This window comes from Bison bison, unplaced genomic scaffold, assembly GCF_000754665.1.
Source record: "Bison bison bison isolate TAMUID 2011002044 unplaced genomic scaffold, Bison_UMD1.0 scf7180017864262, whole genome shotgun sequence".
NCBI classification, from domain to species: Eukaryota; Metazoa; Chordata; class Mammalia; order Artiodactyla; family Bovidae; genus Bison; species Bison bison.
This window is the reverse complement of record NW_011494834.1, coordinates 734627-740619: the sequence shown is the minus strand read 5'-3', so window position 1 is coordinate 740619 and position 5993 is coordinate 734627. Positions and strand designations below refer to the sequence as shown.

The 5993-nt window shown below is 42.1% G+C and overlaps 1 pseudogene; it reads right to left on the bottom strand.

Moving 5' to 3' along the window:
- Positions 1-2659: 2659 nt before the first annotated feature.
- Positions 2660-5993, bottom strand: part of LOC104994606 — a 36142-nt pseudogene continuing 32808 nt past the window's right edge.

Sequence of the window (5993 nt, the reverse complement as noted above, 5' to 3'; positions counted from 1 at the left end):
AGTTAGCAATGATGCCAAAGTAATTTACCAGAGACCTGGTGGATTTACTTATTTTTAAAATGGAAATTAAAAGAGTAGAGAGTTGTTCAGTATACTTATACTTACCTATGTCCTGTTATTTGTACATATTATATGTGTGCATATGTTATATATACATATATGTGTGTGTGCATGTATTCAATATGCCTTCTACTCTAAAGGAAGACATTTAATTTTTTTTTAGGCACCAAAGTTTTACTAACTCTACTACTTACTCTTTCTTTATAAAACAATTTAATCTTTTTTGGATCCACAGTTGTGATGGGAACCAAGTTACAATGTACTTTTATTTCTTTCTGGCCCCTCTCAACCCCTGGTTGTCACTTCTCTCATCCTTTCTCATTTACCAATATATTCCAATCCCTGTAAAATACAGACTAAAGGTAACAACATCATTGATTTGAGATTTTAGAGAATGCCCAGCACTAAGCCAGGCTCTCAGGAGCATTCAAACTCTGAGAGTTCCCATACACTCTTTGACATAATTCCTTCTCATCTCTCATGGGTTGAGGAACCAATGAGCCTATAAAGCAAGAACATGGTCTAAAGTCCATAGACCAAGCAAAGGCCTGGCTGGTAAAGTGCATGGCTTTGTGACTGCTACTGCCAACTTCCAGCCTAAGGAAAGACTGAGTTTTTGTTGTTGTTCAGTCACTCAGTCGTGCTTGACTCTTTGTGACCCCATGAACTGCAGCATGCCAGGCTTACCTGTCTTTCAACATCTCCCGGAGCTTGCTCAAACTCGTGTCCATTTTGTTGGTGATGCCATCCAACCATCTTGTCCTCTGTCATCCCCTTCTCCTCCTGCCTTCAATCTTTCCCAGCATCAGAGTCTTTTCTAAAGAGTTGGCTCTTCACATCAGGTGGTCAAAGGATTGGAGTTTCAGCTTCAGCATCAGTCCTTCCAATGAACACTCAGGACTGATTTCCTTTAGGATAGACTGGTTGATCTCCTTGCTGTCCAAGGGATTCTCAAGAGTCTTCTCCAACACCACAGTTCAAAAGCATCAGTTCTTCAGTACCCAGCCTTATTTAATGTCCAACTCTCACACTCACACGTGACTACTGGAAAAACCATATCTTTGACTAGACAGACCTTTGTTGGCAAAGTAATGTCTCTGCTCTTTAATATGCTGTCTAGGTTTGTCAAGGAGCAAGCGTCTTTTCATTTCATGGCTTCAGTCACCATCTGCAGAGATTTTGGAGCCCAAGAAAATAAAGTCTGTTACCGTGTCCACTGTTTCCCCATCTATTTGACATGAAGTAATGGGACCAGATGCCATCATCTTAGTTTTTTTAATGTTGAGTTTAAAGCCAGTTTTTACACTCTCCTCTCTCAACTTCATCAAGAGGCACTTTAATTCTTCTTTGCTTTCTGCCATAAGGGTGGTGTCACCTGCATATCTGAGATTATGGATATTTCTCCTCATATCTGAGATTATGGATATTTGTTCAAGCAATCTTGATTCCAGCTTGTGCTTCATCCAACCTGGCATTGCTCATGATGTACTCTACATATAGGGCTCACCTTGTGGCTCAGCTGGTAAAGAATCCGCCTGCAACGTGGGAGACCTGGGTTCAATCCCTGGGTTGGGACGATCCCCTGGAGAAGAGAAAGGCTGCCCATTTCAGTATGCTGGCCTGGAAAATTCCATGGACTGTACATATGAGTTAAATAAGCAGGATGACAATGTACAACCTTGATGTACTCCTTTCCCAATTTAGAACAAGTCCATTGTTCCATGTCTGGTTCTAATTGTTGCTTTTTGACCTGCATACAGGTTTTGCATGAGGCAGGTAATGTGGTCAGCTTTGTTTCCACCTCTTGAAGAATTTTCCATAGTTTGTTGTGGTCCATACAAAGGCTTTAGCATAGACAATGAAGCAGAAAAAGATGCTCTTCTGGAGCTCTCTTGCTTTTTCTATGATCCAACGGATGTTGGCAATTTGATTTCTGGTTCCTCTGCCTTTCTAAGTCCATCTTGAATATCTGAAAGTTTTCAGTTCATGTACTGTTGAAGCCTCACTTGGGGAATTTTCATCATTCATTTGCTACTGTGTGAAATGAGTGCAATTGTGCAGTAGTTTGAACATTCTTTGTCATGGCCCTTCTTTGGGATTGGAATGAAAACTGAACTTTTTCAGTCCTGTGGCCACTGCTGCATTTTTCAAATTTGCTGACATATTGAGTGTATCACTTTCACAGAATCATCCTTTAGGATTTGAAATACTCAGTTGGAATTCCATCACCTCCACTAACTTTGTTTGTAGTGATGCTTCCTAAGGCTCACTTGACTTCGCACTCCAAGATGTCTGACTCTAGGTGAGAAGGAAGGACTGAGTGAACAGTTCCAAAGCCCCTGAGCTCATGGTTCCTTGTGGGTAACTCCCATGTACCTCCATCCTGACCAGTACTTGAGGAGGGACTTCTCAATTCCCCATGCCACACTTGGAACAGCATGAAGGATGCAGCAGAGGCCAAAGACTGAGTGACTGGTCCCAGGGTGTTGATGACAGACATTATCAAACCAATCTCAAAGGTGGTTCCATTTGTTCTTAGGGAGGAGAAGTGGGACCCAGGCAAGGACAGCAGCTCAAAGGCAAAGAGCAGGTCAGCTTCTCAATAGCAGTAGTGATCAGGTTTGAAGGAGTCATCATAGGACATGTCCAGGTAGTAGGCTCCTCAGTCAGCTTGGTTAGCTTCACATTCTGCTTGCCCAGGGGGCTTCAGCCACTGCTTTATCTAGCTTCTCATCCAGGGTACTTGTCTGAGTGGGTCCACAGCTCAAAATGCACCAGCACCTGATTGGTGAAGGATTTGCTCATCACAAACTGGGATGACCCATAGCTCAGCCCAAGTCGGACAGCCAGCCCTTGGCTAGCAGGATGATGCGACGCCCATTCTTCAACAAGTAGCAGTCCACCTCAGTCTTAATATTCACCTTCTCCACAGCATTTTAGCTCAGCCACTTGACATCAATCTCCATGTCAAAGTGTCCACAAAGTGTCAAAGTTACACACACAATGACATCATCTTTCATCTCTTCAAAGGGCAGGCCAAGAGTTTTGTTAGTACAGCCTATGGTGCTAACAAAGATGCTGCAGTCCGGACAGGCCTAATCCCTGGAGGTCACCTCTTAGCCCTCCATGGCCACCTAGAGTGTGTTGATAGTGTAGCTCTCCATGATGATGATGTGGCCCCAAACCCCCTCAGGGCCTGGGCACAGGCCTTGCCCACATTGCCATAGCCTGCTTCCACCACCATAATCATCATCTGCAGTCCCCTTAATGCCATCTATGAGGGGCTCCTGGCAGCCAGAGAGGTTGTCAAGTGTGTTCTTGGTGATGGAGTCATTGCTGTTGATGGCAGGCACCTTCAGGACCCTGTGTGCCAGTTGTGGACCCCTGTTGTGGTCTCTTTGGATATGCCTTGGACAGGAACTGCGGGTACTTGGTGTGAATGAGGTTGGTGAGGTGCCACTATCGTCCAGAATCATGCTGAGCTACCCGTCCTTGAAGTACAGTCTGCTCTATGCACCACAGATACCCTCATCTCTTTCACCCTTCCAGCTGCTGCATGGTCCTGGGTGGAGAAGATAATTGTAGCTGGACCACCACACCTCAACACACAGGGTGACAAGAGTCTCGATGAAGACAGAGATGAAGACAGCTGTCTCCATGGTCACGGTGTCGGCAGTGGGCAAACCGGATGCACTTCAGTGGCTCGGAGGCGGAGGCCATCTCTCACGTGTGCATCGGGCCTGGTGTCTCATCCTCTGTGATGTCTGGGACCTTGCATCCCCAGGTGGCCAGGTTAACGGCAGCAACCTTGTAAGAACACTTGTCCAACTTGCTGGAGGTGTTTCCTCACAGAATGATGCACCCAGGCCTCAGGCTGGGAAGAGGTGGAGGCTGGGCAGCTCTGGGCAGGGCAAGACATTTAATTCAGAACAAAGATTAAAGGAAACAAAGCCTCCTAGCTGCCAGTCAAGTACCATTTCATGAACTTAGTCTCTGCTTTTCTAAACATTGGCTTTATCATTCTTCTACATGTCAGTTGCTATCTGTGCTCAAAGCTACAAGCCTTTGCTCATATTTTCTGACCTTTAATTACCCTATTAATATTTTCTATTGTTGTGAACTTTATTTCCGTATTACCAGACTTTGTCCAGTCTAAACTGTCTTTCCAATCATTTGAAGAAACCAGGCATCTTAAATCTATATTAAGTAGGGCTCAGGGAGATAACAGAGAAGGCAATGGCACCCCTCTCCAGTACTCTTGCCTGGAAAATCCCATGGACGGAGGAGCCTGGTAGGCTGCAGTCCATGGGGTCACTGAGGGTCGGACGCAATTGAGCAACTTCACTTTCACTTTTCACTTTCATGCATTGGAGAAGGAAATGGCAACCCACTCTAGTGTTCTTGCCTGGAGAATCCTAGGGACAGGGGAGCCTGGTGGGCTGCCATCTATGGGGTCACACAGAGTCAGACACGACTAAAGTGACTTAGCAGCAGCAGCAGCAGCAGGGAGATAAGTATCATGGGTTATTTAGTTCACCTATTCTAACTCATCAAGTGTGAATGGCTTTATTTCTTATAAGTTTGCTAAATAATTTTTTGAAATCCTTAGTTATGCTTCGTGTAACTTTAAAAGGATTAGTCGTGGATAATCTCCTGTACTTGGTTTTTTCATTGTTGTTATTTTTAATCAATCCTTTCTCAAAAATCATTTAGTCAAATTTACAAATATTTAGTCTTCAAGGAAAAATGTCAGTGAAACACATTCTATTGGTGTTTTGGCTACATTTATAGAACTGGAGTGAAAGGATGAAATTCTGATGCTTCTTTTTGGGGGTCAAATCTCTGTATTTTATTTTAATTAAACAATTATTTTATTCCCTCTATTAGTTTAAACATTTCACTATGTACCATATGGCAAATACCTTACTAGTCAGAGTATATAAAGATGCATAACACAGTTTCAGTTCTTAAGAAGAAAAATGCATGAATAGGACTATATACCATGAATAAATATATATGTTGGTTGGTTGAGTCACTGACTGTTTATATCTGTTTCCTCATCTACTTATTATAGTTCCCCTTCCACTTTAAGAGTGTTCTTGTGTGGGCAATAGAGTCACTATTATATTTAACTTAAACAATCCTAATTTCTAATGATATCTGACTATACAAACTTCTAACAAGGTAAATGAAGTGGTCAAAATATCTACCTGTAGTATTTGAGTTTATCAGTTGAATTATGAATTCGTATTTCAGATGTTCTTATTTATTTATTTATGACCACTCCTCCAGCTTGTGGGATCTTAGTTCCCTGACCAGAGATCAAAACCACACCCCCTGCAGTGGAGGTATAGAGTGTTAACTACTGACCACCAGGGAAGTTCCTAGACTTTCTTATACACACTGTACTAATTTAGATTTTATGCATTTTCACACTTTATATTCAAATTTTATTTAAACTATCCACTGCATACTTAACATTTATGCTTTTATCTTCAGATTTTCTTCAGTCATCTAACAAAATTTTTCAAAATGTACAGATAAATTATTTGAGATATATTATTTTGGGGGAATTTATGCATGAGGCAGAAACATTTTTTTCATTTATTTATTTTTTAATTAAAGGATAATTGCAAAACATACATTTCTCCAAAGAAGACATACAGATAGCTAGCAAACACACAAAAAGATGCTCAACATCACTCATTATCAGAGAAATGCAAATCAAAACCACAATGAGGCACCATCTCATGCCAGTCAGAATTGCTGTCATCAAAAAGTCTATAAATAATAAATGCTGGAGAGGGTGTGGAGAAAAGGGAACCCTCTTACACTGTTGGTGGGAATGCAAACTAGTACAGCCACTATGGTGAACAGTGTGGAGGTTCCTTAAAAAACTGGAAATAGAACTGCCTTATGATCCAGCAATCCCA